Here is a 16,022-nt window from a genome sequence, read left to right as displayed (position 1 = left end):
GAAGAATGTATTAAGTAAAAAAAAAGCTGGTTTGGCAACTCAGACTAGCAGCTAATTTTACACCAGGTATAAATGATTCCTTGACAATACTTCCAGCCCTGAAAGAAAAATCTATGAAACTTAAGTATTTTAACATTTTTACTTGCAGGACTGTGCCTGCATTTTTAAATATATGCTGAAGGTATTTAATATATAACAGTGTTTTATTTGTAAAAAGCTACATTTGCTTGAATATTAACATCCTGTATATTTAATATTGCTCATGTGACCATTTTACATGTGACTTTTTTTGACAATAGCATTGGCTCTATTTTATCTATTATGTAGCATGTACTGGTATAAAAATGGTTCTTGAATCAATGTGCTTTATTGTGATGAAGTCTTCTATGTGAAAGATGAAACGCTTAATCTTGGTGTGTTTTTGCTGCAATAAACTGAGTTCATATACAGACTTGTTTGGTGCATTTTCCATTTGGTTCCTGGTCTTCTGTTATTTGCACAACACATGGTTTATGATTGTACACTAATTAAAACCTTTTGGAATGATATGAATTTTTTCCAGGTACTTTCACTGATAATTTCAATCTATCAAATCGTTAATTTTATTCAGTATACCTGTACCCAACTGTGTTAATAGACTTCACTCCTCCCGTCTTTGGACTCTATTTACGATAGCAAGAAAAGTAATAACAAAAAGTTGGAAAAACACGACCACACCAACAGTGAAGGGATTCTACAATATTACTACTGAAATGTGTCAGATGGAGATATTAACAATTAAAGGAAAAAACACTATAATAACTACCTCCTTAATTTCATGGATGAAACTTAACAGTTTATTAAACAAATGGACGTTTAATCCTAATTAAATAGAATGGCAATTAAATATGTGACTAGATTCAGTTTTGACTTGCAGACACCATGTATATAGTTGTTATGTTGATTGTTTTAATGTTAATGTTATTTGTTGCTGTTTTTTGTACATATGTAATTTCTGTTCATAATTGATGTGACTTATTGATCATTAAATTCTTTCAATAAAAAACATGTTCTATTAAAAATAAATATAAAAAAAGAAACAAACTTGTCTTCAGCCTTAAGAAATATCTGTATAGAATTTTTATTTTCTTACGTTCCTTCAAAATCAGACTGACATCTTCATGAGTAATATCAGCAATAAAAAGTCAGACTGTCCATTGACAGTGAAAGTAATGTTAGCCTGTCTATATACACCTCTGCCTCACAGACACAGGACCAAGGTCCCTTTCCATTTATATATAACTGATTGTAAAACCACCCAAAAGTGCCCGACATTTAAATTAGATCTGGCACTTATATTTCCATCTCCTATTTTACAAGCAAGACATTCCAGTACTTGTTGCCTTTATCTCATAGCAGAACATGATTATCCAAAGAGAAATTAAAAAAAAATAAAAGCACTTTTTTCTTGTTCTACCTTAAAATCTGGAAATCTGACTATACTTTAAATTTCTAAAATTTGGCGTAACATTCTAACATTCCCCAACACCATTTGTGCCTGTAATCTGAGTAAATGAATCCACATGTGTATCCATTTCCCTGTAGCAAGAAACCCCGGGATTCATTAAGCTGTTTTATCTGTGCAGGAACAGTGTAGCCATTCCTACGTGGAATATGGCCACCGAACGATCCAACAAACAGCTCATCTAACGTGCACGAGCATGCCTACAATGTTCTTGCACTGTTCCTGCACAGCAGAATCCTAATTACCTTATTTGTTAGTGAAAACCATGCAAATGAGGTGAATTAGCGATTCACCAAGCAGTCAGGTATCCAAATGTATTTGGTTACTAACCAAATACATTTCTGCAAATAACAAAATGGAGGCATGATAGCTCTCAAAAAATCATGTATTACAGTGGTTAGGCATGCCAATGGCCAAATATATGGCCAGTGACATAGAAAACTGTTTATTTGTTATAAAAGTCAAACTTTTTTTGGCTGATCTTGGCCATTTAAGCATAGGGCAGCAGCGTGAAAATGGGATCGGGAGGAAAATAAAAAAAAAAAAAAAAAAAAAAAAGGTGAAAAATCAATTTTAAGGGAAATCTGCATTTTGCCATTATAGTCTATTCCATGCAGAATGAAAATACCAGGGAACAGTGGTTGTCAAGGGGAAAGGCTCAGTGTAAGTACAGTAGCTGCAGACTAAGGCAGTGGAGTATGCAAATGAGGGGAAATTTACTGAATCACAAAAATCTTTTAAGTCCCAAACTGCACCTAACCGTGTAGGTGCTTGCACAATGGTGTGACTAGGAGGAGCAACAGACATAAAAAGGGTGTGTGTAAGGCATGTTGTAAGCACATTGGAGCCCTAAGTTGCAGAGATAAGCTTAGCTAAGCACAGCTAAGCAAGGGGGTGTGTCTGAAGCTGTATTGTCTTATTCTATGAACTGAGGAGCATGTTCGCGCCCAGGGGAGGGCCATTGCTTACTGTTTACATAAGCTAAATGGGTTTGCGTGGCATGCACTAGGTGTAAAAAAAAAAAAGAAATAGCAGGACTGTTTACATTTGGGCATCGGGTTTGCGCGGCCACCTTGAGGCTTAAAAGGGGGGGAAATGGGAAGGGGAAAAAGGAAAAAAAAGGAAAAATAGCAGAATTAAAGCAATCAAGTACAAATGACATAGCTGGCACATGGAATGCATCATAGTCAGCCAATCATACAGGCAGCATCTGCACCACAACAGTATAAAGAATGGAAACACCTTACAGTCTGTTTTTTCCCACAAACTCTGCACCATTGGTGTACACGTGCGGAAGAATTTTAACCGAAAAAATGATAGTGGGCTGCCATTGCTTTGATCCATCAGTATGTGCTAGAGGCTGAGGGCAGTGAGGAGGATAATGGTGACAACCACCACAGTCCAAGGAGGAGGAGGAGACTGTTCAGACCCAGGGTAACTTACCAGGGGATACATGATCTGGAGATAGTAGAGTGCTACAGGGTGGACAGAGACATACTTAAGCAAATCACTGAGCTGTGCCACCCTCAGCTCAGACCTACAACCAACAGAGGGGAACCCCATCCCAGTGGATACTAAGGTATGTGTAGCCTTAAGAATTCTAGCTACTGGTACTTCGCAAACACCTACTGGGGACATTATGGGGGTCTCACAGGCATCTGCATCCAGTGTACTCCACCAGTTCCTGGATGCCATGTTATGAGCACATTTACTTCCCAAACACCCGTGAGGAGAGGACCAGCAATATGCATCTCTTCCACCATGTTGCAGAATACCCCGAGGTACTGGGTGGCATAGATGCACACACATCTACATCAAAGCACCACCTGGTGAATAGGGTAGGGTCTACATAAACCACAAGGGATTCCCCTCCATCAACTGCCAGGTCATGTGCAATGCCCAGGGCATTATCATGAATGTGTGTGCTGGCAGCCCTGGAAGCTGACACAACTCCCACATTTGCCATTCATCACAGCTGTACCAGGCGTTTGCCAGTGGGGACATGCCGTATGGCCGTCTGGTGGGGGATGCTGGCTATGCACTGAAGCTGTGGCTGATGACACCCATCAGAAATGCACACACACACACACACACACACACACACACACACACACATCATTATAGAGCGTCTGTTTGGGATGCTCAAGTCACGGTTCCACTGCCTTGACATATCTGCTGGAGCCTTGCAGTACTTTCCATGTGCACACATGTTCATAGTATGTGCCATGCTATGCAATATGATCCTGTGGAAACAGCTGCAGCAGGAACAGCACAGGGAAGGGCCACACAGCCCACCACCATTGCCAAGGTCTCCACAGGCACAGAGGGACTCACAGGAGGAGGGCCCTGAGCCTGCACCTGTAGGCAGACGGAGGCATGCCCAATATGCTTAGGCCTTGGCAAAGAGACAACACATAGCACACACACTGACACTGTAGGGACCCCAGGGACTGACACCTCTCTCTGACTCGCACACATAGTAAAATGGATGACACACACATCACATTACCTGTAACTTACCATGTATAGGTAGTGTACTCTGTGCATCCAACATAGGTGGTGGCCCTCAAGCACTTAACTCACAACTGTCGCAAACACAAGGTAAGTCAGTCTTCTTAATAATAAATGAATGGATTACTATGTTCTGCTAGCATATGTATGGTAATGCTGCATGCATGCAAGGGAATGGGGTGGTCTACTGGGATAGCAGCACACAAATGACAGCTATGTGGGACACCAGAAAATGCTTGGCCAAAACTGGCCTCCACACACTATGCAGTAGTACCCAAGGTGGCAAATCCCACAGCAGTATATGTGTGGGGGCAACTAACTGGTGGTCTTGGATCACAGGCATGGATGTCTGGGTGGGGGTCCCATAACCACCCCTCACACCCACACAGCATGTCAGCTGTAGAAAACCACAGAGAAATGTCTGGTAAATAAAGGCACACAAATAGCAGCAATGTTGAATTGTCCGCTGCAGACTCACACAGTGATAGCACAGCAGGACCTGCAGTTGCAGTAAGGCTATGAAGGGTAAGAAGTCTGAAGCTCAAATGTATGCCAGTGCACTCTGAACAGAGCTCTTTACTGATATGCATCTAGTCCCCAAGACTCAATAGTATGGTAAATGGAACCAAACTATAAAGCAAATATCACCACAGTCTGTTAATTTGTACAGTTGACACATGTGCCCCCCATATACCTACATAAATGCAGTGACATGTATGTTTGCAGGGAAATAGCAGCAGAGCACACATTGACAGGGCTGTACCAATACACATGAAAACATGTTGCCTGTCCACAATATGCAGGGGTCAATGAGCTATGTGTATGTGTGGTCAATACTGTCTGGATCTGGCCAGCACTTTCTCCTGGCAGTCATCTTGTGCCCTAGGTACAGTGCCCCCTTTGACAGGGCCATGTGCAGATACCTGCAGTGCCAACTGTTATGCATGTCAGTGACACCCACTGCTCTGCCACTGACATACCTGGAAGTCACAGTGCTATGTGGAATATACTGCATATATTAGTGACATCTTGAAGGATTTGTAGCAGAGGTGCCAAGGCTTTTGTGAATGTAAGTGCTTTGTGGTACTGTTGCCAGTGGTCATTCTCAATAATCCTTTTTTATGTTTGCTTTTACATATAATGTACATGCCTACACAGTTGAATGCACTCTGTACCCACATCCATAACTCCCAACCTCTGACAGCAAGATGTCTGGACAAGGGCAGAAATAAAAGTGGAACAAAGGCACAATGATAGGCATGTGTTGTAAATATCACTCTTACATACTGAGAAAGTTGGTAGGGTGACATCGGTAGCGTTGTTGCCTCATGGCAAGAGGTTCTCCCATTCGATTCTCAGCTAGTGTGCTGGGTGTGCCTTCTGTGTGGAGTCTGCATGTCCTCCCCGTGGGTCGAGTGGCGTTCCGAAAGACATGCGTGAATGGGCATGCCTTTATTGAAGGTGGGCGCCGACCTGGCAACTTGGCACCGTGAAAATCTACTGCCAATCATTAGTGGACCGGAGTTCTGCTGTGGTGACCCCTAACCGGGAAAAGCTGAAAGACAGCAACAACAACACTTCAATTATATGTAACTAACTTGCCATAAAAACACAAGTTTACATAGAAAGGATGAAACCTCTAGCCAAACACCTGGACAACCTGCCAAAAATGTACAGGTGAGAGGTCTGCCCACACAAAGCTATAACATCTCAGGTTAGAAAGATACCACACAAGCAGGACATCCCCAGCCAGTATATCACTAGATTGCTGGAATGGTTACACAGCCATCTGTCATTACTAAACTTGCTGTAGCCACACCTCACAAATGGCCTTGTTGGGCAAGAATTTACATAGCTGCCCTCATAATATTGGGCTATGCATCATACAACTAGTATTCCTCTGGTAAAGCATTGTGATGATCTGAGGATGTCACACTGGGTAATGACACAATACATTGCAGTTTCAGACTACAGATATGTCAGAAAATGTCTGCTAAACAAAACAAGTACCCTGCGGAAAGTCCTGTGTGCTCCTGAGAGGTATGGCTGTAGCATACAAAAGCCTGGACTGGAGTACACCTATCTCTGCAATAGAGACCCACTCTAACTGTAGAAGGTCGCACTGGGCATGCTCCTACACTTAGAGAATCACAGGACATGTTGGAATCCACAACGGAATATATGACTGCATGGTGTATATATGTCCATGCATACAGACAGTTATGTACTCCTCAACTGTCCCCCCACACACACACACACACACACACACATCAGACAGGGTTACCCTCAGCTAGCTGTAGGTGGCCAGTATGTGATATATCTGCATCTGTTGTGTGAGACACACATACACACACACACACACACACATATATATATATATATATATATATATATATATATATATATATATATATATATATATAGGCAACCGATAACATGTCAAGCATACACACACACACACACACACACACACACACAGATGTGGGGAATTGAGAGAAAGACAGTGATACAGAGAGAGACACAGGGGGACACAGACCAAGTGAGTCACACACACGGATACCGTAAATGGCATACAGTGATGTCTTGCTGTGGACAGTGGCATACCAGTTGTAAATAGTTGCACGTGCAGCATAAAAGGTGAGCCCCATTGTGTAACAGTACTGAGGTTGGGTTTATAAAATCACATCACCTGTGCGTGAGCGTGTGTGTGTGTGTGTGTGTGTGTGTGTGTGTGTGTGCATATGCGTGTGCATGCGCATGTGTGCATGTGTGTGTCTGTGTGTGCGTGTGTGTGTGTGTGTGTGTGTGTGTGTGACAGACAGTTGTGTATGCAAGAGTGAGGGAGTGTGTGTTTGTAGGTGAAACAGTTTTAGGCCATTCCCACCCACAACACTTCAAAGTGCCTCACTTTATCAGTCCTGTTGATGTCATTCCCCTTATCAGCAACTTTGGCCAGTTGTCTGCCCAGTAAGTGTGTGTGATAACTGCGTAACACTATAGTACAAATCACTAGCTAAAGAGGGGTTTTAATCTCAGATCTAGCAAATGAGTATGTATGTTTGTAAGAAGAAATATTTGATACGTCTCCCACCCACTGCTCTACTTTATCACTCCTGCTGATGTCATTCCCCTTATCAGCACCTTTGGCCAGTTGTCAGACCAGTAAGCTCTACAGCATGTGCGATAACTGCGTAGCATAATAGTACAAATAACTAGATAGGCAGGAGTTCTACTCTCAGATCTGGCAAATGTGTGTATGGGTGTGTAAGTGTGTATGTTTGTAGGAAGAAGTACTTTTATAAGTCTCCCACACAGTCCCCTACTTTATCAGTCCTGGTGATGTCATTCCCCTTATCAGCACTTTTGGACAATTGTTAGCCCACTAAGCTCTGTAGCTTGTGCGATAACTGTGTAATGCTATAGTACAAATAAGATAAACAGAGGTTCTACTCTCAGATCTGGCAAATGTTTGTGTGGTTGTATAAGTGTGTGTGTAAGTATGTGTTTGTAGGAAGAAGTATTTTGATAAGTTTCCCACCCACTGGCCTACTTTATCGGTCATGCTGATGTCACTCCCCTTATAGGTTCATAGATGTGTACTAGGTTAATGGCCCTAGTGCCTTTACAAGCCTAGCCCATAGAAATGCCCTGCCATTGTGCCAGCCAACTTTAGTTCCCAGTGCCTCCATCAAGTAGAGCCACTGGAGTGATCCCTGGGGTGACCTTTCTATTACCCATCCACACATCAAGATTTCACTGGAACAGGATCATCTAGCTGATTTGCTTGACATGTATGGGAAGTCTATTCCAGGGCATGTGCAGTCTCTGGGTGATGAACCTGTCCCTCCAGCATGTTGTGTTGATTGTGGTAATGAGATTGAGGTCCCTGCAGTGTGTGTGATGCAGAGGGATTGGGATGTCTTTAGATGTAGCATTTCTAAAAGAGCTGGGTCAGACATGGCTTTGCAAGTCAAACAGAGATTGCCTCTAAGTAGATGATATGAGATTGAGAATAGCTAGAGTCTTTTGAGTCTGTGTAGGACATGAGTTTAGTTACTAGGATCCTCTTTGTGAGGTACCTCTGTGGCCTCTCCAGCTGTTGCAAGTGTCTAGTGAGGTACTTGCCAAATGGGCAATTATACTTGATGATTGGTCTAATGAGGGAAGAGTACACAGAGATGATGCCCTCTTTCTTCCTGGATGCAAAACCCTTGGTAATGTGATGTGCCACATAGAAGGATTCCCTGACCACAGTGGCAATGTGGTGGTTAAAGGAGAGGTTGCTATCAACCTGTGTTCCCAGATCTCTTATAACACCTACAGTGTTCAGTGGGCTCCCATCGATGTGGTACTTAGTGGGAACGGAGTTTTTACCAAAGGGGCTAATGATGCATTTTGTGGTGTTAAGCTTCATGCCATGGTTTCCACACCAGTCAGTGGTCTCAGTGAGGCCTTTCTTTAGGATGTCTGCATCACTTGTGGAGTTAATAATGGCTCCCAGCTTGCAGCCATCTGTGAACTTGGTCACCCAGAGTTCCTTTGTGTTGGCCTGGACTCCTGAGAAGTAGATGCTGAACAGGAGAGTACCCAAGAGTGATCCCTGTGGGACCCCACTCGTGACTGTTTGGCAGTCTGACTTGGAGCTCACTATTTTCACACTGTGTGTTCTATCTGTGAGCCAATTTGCACACCCCCCCTTTAATGATATAGGGGCTGATGCCTAGTTTAGTGGGTTCATTAATGATTCCTGACTGAGGAATGGTATCAAGAGCCTTGGCTAGATTGATGTAGGCTGTATGCAGTGCCTTACTGTCATACACAGCCCTGGTGACTGACTCAAAGAAGTCAACCAGGTTGAGCAGGCATGATCTCCCTTTCACAAAGCCAAACTGTGTGGGGTCCAGAGTTAGGAGATTACCTATATGTTTATCGAACAGGTCCCTGATGATGCACTGCATAGCTGTACATATCAGACTCATCAGGCTAATGGGCTGATAAATCCCAGAGTTTGTATTTGTTACCCCTTTATTCAGAGAGATGACAGTAGCAGTGCACCATTTGGGAGGGACAAAGCCTGAGGTGTGTCTGTGACTGAACCGGGCACACAGATGTGGTGCCAGGTATCTTTGTAGTTCATGAAGAACACAGCCACAGATAATTTTGGGTCCCATGGAAGCTGTATTCTTGCCCATGGACAATGCAGGTTTAACCTGGGTGGCAGTAATCCTGGGTGCCTGGCATTCTTCTGGCATTCTGATTGTTCCCATAGGCGGGAGAGAGGGGTAAAGCTGGCACTGAATGTTTTGGCAAGAATGTTGGCAATATCTGTTGGCTCAGTATAGGAGGTAGCATTGTGCAGTAACTCAGAGCACTTCTGGGTATTGTTGTGGAGGTTCTGGATATAACTATCAAAGGCTTTGTGATTGTTGTCAGTGTCTGTTGCAATTCGGCTATCATAGCTGGCTTTAGATGATTTCATGAGGAGCCTCAAGTTGTTGTTGAAGCTAATAAGGGAATTTTACCACTCTTAGGACTCTACTTTTGTCTGCAACAGTGTCTTCCTTCTGTTGTACAGGTTATTAATGGCAGGGGACCACCAGATTGGCCTCCAGTGTTTGGAGGAGAGTGTCTTGGTTCTGTTGTGTATGGCTAGTCCCATGCATTGATGTACATGTTTGTACAGTGCATTTGTGTATGATTAGGCAGTCCTGCAGGTGTATTCCATTGGCATGGGTGCTGTGAAGTTAGCCACCTCTGTTTTTAGGAGTCCAAAGTCATCTTTGGAAACATTTTTCAAGGTGGTTACCTTTGTGGGTGGTGTGGGTGTGATGTGAATTTCCGTGGTGATTACTCAATGTTGGATCTGACCAGGTAAGCATTGACTACTGTTGTCAAGCAACAGTCCCGTATGTTAGTAATCAACACAGGTCAAGGATGTTGCTTCCTCTATTGGGTGTCAGAATGAGCTAGTCCACGGTATTGGAACTGATGAATTCCAGGAAGCATTGGGCCAGTGTATTGGTGCTTGAGTATCTTTCCCAGTTGATGGAGGGGTAGTTGAAGTCTCCTAGTGTGAGAGTGTTGGGATGGACCTTGATAGATTCCAGGGTGTTGAGGAATGTGGATTGAAATTATAAGGACATGGATGGGGACTTATAGCAGGCTATGACCTGGATTGCACTATTACCCAATGACAGTTGTACCTGAAGTATCTCAGATGCATTATGCTGTGATACTAGTCTGAAGTTGTGCATATCCTGTATGAATATGGAGACACCACCACCTTTTGAGCTGTGGTCCATGTTTTGAGGCTGACAGTTGTGGAATGAGTTACAGCCTGGCAGTGTAGGGGTGCTATCTGCTGCTGCAAACCAGGTCTCCATTGCAGCACAAATGCCAATGTTCTCCATTTTGAGGAGTGCTTCGAGTGACTGCATTCCGAGATGTAAATGTCCAGTGTTGATCAGCATGACCCTCAGATTGCATTTATGTATAGCTGTTGTGGTAATTTGATTTGTAACGCCACCTAAAAAGGCACTATAGGAGTGACAAGACACTTAGCCAGTACCTGGAATCCCAGGGGTGACAGATGCAGGTCATCTCTGGCAAGTCATCACAGTCTGTCAGTCATGTCATCCCAAGCAGACAGATACTGGATCCCCTGAGAATGACTCCAGACACTTAAGCCAATTGTTAAAGTCAATCATTAGTTGTTTGTACTGCAGTATCATTTTGGGTGACAGCAGTATACTGCTCAGGGCTACAGTCATGCCTGCCTGGTCCACATAATCTGAGTGCCTAACCATTTCTCTTTTCATTTAGTCCAGGGAGGCGTGTCTCAGGTCATTCACACTCACATTGACAATGACAGAGTGATACTTGTAGTTGTTGTGGAGTGACCTGACTGGGTGTGTTATGTGTTGGATTCTGACACCTGATAGCTGACTGTTACTTCCTCCATAATCAACCTATAGAGTGGGACATCTGTGTGCCTCACTATTGATTCACCTATGATTACTGTATCAGGCAAGGTGGTTGGCCTTAGGGTCTTAGGTTGAGGGGCACACTGTGTAGGTGAGATATATGTCCTGTGGTTTGTGCTGTGTTGTGGTGGTAGAGTGGGTGTCTGTCTTGGTGGTCTCTACTGTTTGGGTAAATGTCTACTGAGTGCCTCTGTGAAGGTGGGTGTGTGGTTTTTGTTTGTATGTCAGAGCTGTGATAGTGGGTGTTCTGGAGGGGTATGTGTTCTATGTGATGTGATGCAGATGTTGACCTTTCTCCTCTTGACTAGCTAGTCCAGTGCTCGCTGGAGAGTGCATATCTTCCAATTTGGTGATATAGGGGTATCTCTCACAAGTCTGAGTGTTGGGATTTTAGAGGACAGGGTTATCTGTGTACATGAGGCAGCTGCAACAGTGCCTCAGAATGCCCAAGTGCACCAGGTTAATGGGCAAAAGCACAGATAGCTCCACTTTAATCATGCCAGGAGGGGTGGTCATAACTACTAAGTACTGGAGCTAATTCTATGAGGAATGACTACTGGGTCTCAGGCGTGCTAGAATAATTGATACAAAAACCTGCTGAAGTGCAAAGCTATTAGGCTATCTGAAGTGCAAGAGAGAAAGAACTAGCAACACCCAAGGGAAAAACTGAAGGCAGACTTTCTGGCACCTGTAATAGCTTACCTCAGCTGTGCATTTATCAGCACCTTTGGCCAATTGTCAGCCCAGTAAGCTCTTTAGCATGTGAGATAATTGTGTAACACTATAGGTCAAATAACTAGATAGCCAGGGGTTCTAATCTCAATACTGGCAAGTAAGTGTGTGGGTATGTGTGATTGTGTGAGAATCACATACTGTGTGCATTATATCATTTTGATTTGTGTACCATCTTGTAAACTTCCCATCACCCTACTTACTAGGCCTGCTGATGTCATTCACCTTAGAATTTCCTTGGGACTAGGTGAGATTATGTAAGCTCTGTGGTGCATCTTATAACTGTGAAACAATAGTAGAAATAACTAGATAGGTAGAGGTTCTAATCTCAATACTGGCAACTGTTTGTGTGTGTGTTTGTGTGAGAATCATATACTGGGGGTTATACCATTTTGAGTTGTGTATCACCCTGTAAAATTCCCATCACCCTACGTTAGTAGGCCTGCTGATGTCATTCACCTTAGAATTACCTTGGGACTAGGTGAAATTATGCAAGCTCTGTGGTGTATCTGATAACTGCATAACACTATAGTAGAAATAACCAGATAGGTAGGGGGTTCTAATCCCAATACTGGCAACTGTGTGTGTGTGTGTGTGTGTGTGTGTGTGTGTGTGTGTGTGTGTGTGTGTGTGTTTGGGAAAAGATCATATCCTGTTTGGCTGATATCATTTTGATGTGTGCACCACCCACATCTGTTTACCACCTCCTGATGGCATTACTTTATATATCATGGTAATGGCGTCTACCTCACATGCAGCATGTTAAACCATTGTGCATGCCTTACCAGTCCTCTGTATAGATGTGTATGGAATATCCAGATGTCTGCAACCTATATGTGGTCTGTGTCCCTTAACAATGCCCATGTATGTGATATTGTTTCCAAATCAGCCACAGTGAGTGTAGTGACACACATGCCAGTATCAGGTATCATACCTGACTGAAACATCATGCTGATACCATGCCTGCTACACTATCACTTGTCCAGGCTTGTAGGAGCACTACACGACTCCACATGCTATTTCTGGTGGGTTATCTCACCATCCATGAAGGCATTCAGAACATTACATGTTGTAAGAGGTATTGTGTTATGTCCCATGCATATAATCTATGTGGGGCATGTCATGTGTATGTAATAGTATAGTACAGCAAGGTGGAAATGTAGGTTTACTAATCTGTCTATTGCCACCTGTGTTTATGTTACTGTGTGCACATCCCCTGTGTCAGTCCTTACTGTGTGTATGCAAAGGATATACCATTTTGTCTCCCTGTTCCACCCGGTGAACTCAGGAATACATACCACAAACCTGTCATACACAGTATCATGCATGATGTCATCAACTGCATCAGGGTTGAGTGTATGGGAAAGAAATGGCAGGGCCAACGGGTGTTGACAGGTGAATCTGTTGCAGTTAATGCAATGGCTATGCTTGTAAAGAACCTGTAGACATTACTGCAGTAGCCTGTTCTGTATGTATGAGTCTGTGGTACTACACAACACAGAGCTGACATGTCTGAAGGCTACCTGTCTGTGACAAGAGGTATGTATGCAAGGTCACACTGTCTGACAACAGTGTCCCTCATACACTGTTGCTTGCATACACACCTGGTACATGCACATATAAAGCTGTACCTTGGCTATGACATGGTCAGTGTATTCCCATTCTGCCATACTCCCTCTTGGGAATGTCTACAGGGCCACAGCTTGCAGACACACAGACACCTGGAACACAAACAGAATACAACATGTCAGATTACATTCAGTCAGTGGTGCTAACAGCAATAATGCATCCTGGCTAATAAGGTACATACACTTGTATGTGTACTCATAACAAATGCAAGCAAACAGCACCTTACATAGTATTACATAGCCACACTGCACTATATTCACCCTGTGCATCAGACCCATATTAGCATGTCCCTGCATCAATGTCATGGATGACAGGGATGTGGCACAGGTATCATAATGTGCATAGGGTGTGGTGTGGGTTTGCCAGATACCTAGGCTGGGCCATACAGTTTACATCGTGTGTGTTTGTGTGTGTGCGTGTGTGTGTGTGTGTGTGTATGTGTGTGTGTGTGTGTGTGTGTGTGTGTGTTTGGAGGGGTATCCAATAGATGGGCTGTGCAGAAGTGCTGTGTGTGTCTGGATGTGACTTGCCAGTGATACAGATGTGTGTGTATGCATACAGTCACACCATATGGCTTCCCTACACAGGGGTATGTTGGACAGCTGTGGACCGTACATGGCAAGGTGTCCAGTTCATCGTCTCTGGCCACAGACATGGGAACTGGTCCTGCCAAGGGTATCACTGGCACCACCAGGCCCAAGTCTAGATGCAGTATTGCTTCCTGATTGTGACTGATGTCTGCTGGATCTATGCCCCTGATGGGACCGGCCAGGACCATGTGCCCATAGCCTACTCTGGTGTGATGTTGACTACAACCCCCCTTCATAGTGCTGGTGTCACTGCCACTATGGCAGTGTGAAGGTGCATGACCCCCATAGACTCTCAGCTGTTGTTGGTGCTGACTTACATCCACATGGATGATGCCGATCTCCCAACACATGCTCTAGCACAGACATGCCATGGTTAAGGATTGCAGGGTTTCACCCCACCATTTATTCATGACCTCAGTATTTTAACACGTGACCTCAACAAGGTCATGTATATCGCCACGTAAATCAGGAAGAGTTGCTTCCACCACCCTGAGTATTTGTCTGGTGTGGCATTCACTATGTGCCTATGTATCTATGACAGCCCAAAACATGCCTCTGGTGACACCTGCTGTGGCACTTGTGACAGTGGCTTGATGAGCAGCAGCAATCCTGCAAGCACCCCTGTCTATCGGCCTGTGTGGGACCTCACCAGCACTCTGGCTATGGACACTATCTACACTCACACCTGCCATAGTTATCACACTAGCCTGTTTCATGCCACCACCTGCCAACTGTCCATCATCTGTGGCCACTGGTGATGGGGTATGTGTGGGCATTGTCACTGTGTGGGGATGGTGTGGACAAGAGTGGGATGCCAACCAATGGTGCAGATTAAGCCCCTGAGAACCCCACCTGTACCTCACTATTCCCATGATCATTGTCAGCGTCTGCAGAGACAATGACATCAGTTTCCAAGTGGGAGGGACCCCGAATCCCATCACCACCTGTGAGGGGAAGACAACATATGTACATTAATACTTGCACTTTGAGGTTGGGTGGTACATACATGCACACACACACACACACACACACACACACACACACACACACACACACACACACACCCATGCACTTACAAGTGAGGTGGGACAAATCTGTTACACGGACCTCACATTACCCAAATGGTGACATGCATGACACACGGCCTTCAACATCATGCATTGCAGCCAATTTTACTACATGTAACTAACAATATAGAGCTTTGGGATATGTGAGTAGTGTAATAGGTGATGGCCCTTCCTTAGCACAGACTGCACCAATGTACACATCATTGCTGTTCACCTGTATAGCACAGTGGCAACTACTACAGGACATACCTCACAACTATACAGATCCTCACAGGATGTGTAGATGTCTGGCTCATATGTTTGCTCTGTTTCTTATAGCTCCTATGTTTGTTTGATACATAGCTGGGATGATCTGAGGAGTGATGTCACTAATTAATGACATACATTTGAGTTTCAGACCTCCAAACCAGCAGTAAATATGTGGTCACACAATTCCTGTTACACCACCAACCTTCTAAGCATACAGTGGATATGATAAGTGTACACAATCCTGTTAACATGCCATGTTTTGTAATATATAAAATGAGACCACAGTAATGCATTCCAATATATTACCCACCTTTCATATGACATATGACCTGTGCAATCTAATCGATAAACAAACAAATGTGTTACGTGTAAAATCTGATGAATGAAATATGTACAATGTGCTGGTTGCATAAGTGTGCACATCCTTAAAATTATACTTTGTTGAAGCACCTTGTGAATGACTTACAGCATTCACTCTTCTTGGAAAGGTGTCTATCAGCATGGCACATCTTGACTTGGCATTATTTGACCACTCTTCCTTGTAAAGGTCCCCCAACTCTGTCAGATTGCAAGGGCAACTCATACACAGCCCTCATCAGATCACACTGGGGTTTTTCTATCGGGTTTAGGTCTAGGCTCTGGCTGGGCCAATCAATAACCATGGGTGTGTTCAGATGGAGCCATTCATAGTTATCTTTGGATGTATGCTTCGGATCTTTGTCATGTTGAAGGCTAACACCCCTCCCCATCCTCAGCA

The sequence above is a fragment of the Protopterus annectens genome, chromosome 15.part0, assembly GCF_019279795.1.
Source record: "Protopterus annectens isolate FY-2018-M chromosome 15.part0, PAN1.0, whole genome shotgun sequence".
Lineage (NCBI taxonomy): Eukaryota > Metazoa > Chordata > Ceratodontiformes > Protopteridae > Protopterus > Protopterus annectens.
Note: the sequence above shows the minus strand (reverse complement) of the source record.